The sequence below is a fragment of the Sphaeramia orbicularis genome, chromosome 11, assembly GCF_902148855.1.
Source record: "Sphaeramia orbicularis chromosome 11, fSphaOr1.1, whole genome shotgun sequence".
In the NCBI taxonomy this organism is placed as follows: Eukaryota; Metazoa; Chordata; class Actinopteri; order Kurtiformes; family Apogonidae; genus Sphaeramia; species Sphaeramia orbicularis.
The window spans coordinates 50855665-50856737 of NC_043967.1; positions in this window are offsets into that span (position 1 = coordinate 50855665).

The window sequence follows — 1073 nt, forward strand, 5'->3', positions numbered from 1 at the left end:
TTTTTTGTAAAATGTAAATATTTTCATCATTTAATTAGTGTTTTTTTTGTACTAAAACAGAAAGGAAAACTTGGATTTGTCATTATTTATAGGTTATTAAGTCATTATTTTACTGGTCTGGTCTGCTTGAGATCAAATTGGGCTAAATATGGCTCCTGAACCAAAATGAGTTTGACGCCCCTGCACTACGAACAGCACCTTGCATTAGCATTAGCATTAGCATTAGCATATCCATTAGAGTTAGCCATTAGAATGTGAAAGCAGTGAGCTGCCATTGAAAGTGTTCAGCTGAGTGTCATATTAGCGCTTTCATTTATCCAAAGCATCTGAATACTTCTTCCACCACTGCCGGGATGAAGAAAAAATATAAAAAGAAGAGAAAATGTTTGCTTCCTGACCTTTAACCCAGTCTAAATAGCTTATCTAGACCTCCTGATACGAAAATTACATCCCTTGATTATTTCATAATCAAACTGCCGCAATTACAATAATATCTGGCTGTGATTTTCAAGTGGCAAAAATCACTTCGGAACACCATGTCGAGCCAGTCTGAAAAGTACACAACCTTGATTTCCCCACGTAAACAGCTTTGATGGACCGGCTCAAAATGCTCCTTGATTTTGAAAGCCCTTAAGAAGCATCTAATGGTGCTGCCCTCTGTGAGTAATTGGTGATTAAAATGATGTGAACACACAATTACACAGTTAAACCCCGGGGTCGGAGTCATTCTGTGATCTCAACATGCAACAGTCACCTCATGAAAAAGGCAGAAAAACACCCTTTTCACCTCACTTGTAATTCTTTTGGATGCTGTAATCCCTCGCTACTGCCTCCGGGACGTTCCTCTCTTTTCCAGTTTCCTTCCACAACAGTGCGACCATGACGACCGCCTCCCAGGCCCCGCCCACTGCCTTCCACACATATATGACAAGGTTCAAGGTCTGAGTTGCGTTTTATTAAATGGCAAAAATTCAAGTTCTTGGTTATGGACTGAAAATACATCAGTTTAGGCTCAAATTTTCTCAGGAATCTGAAATCATTTATGCAAAATCTTTTGTGGTTTTCAGATCACT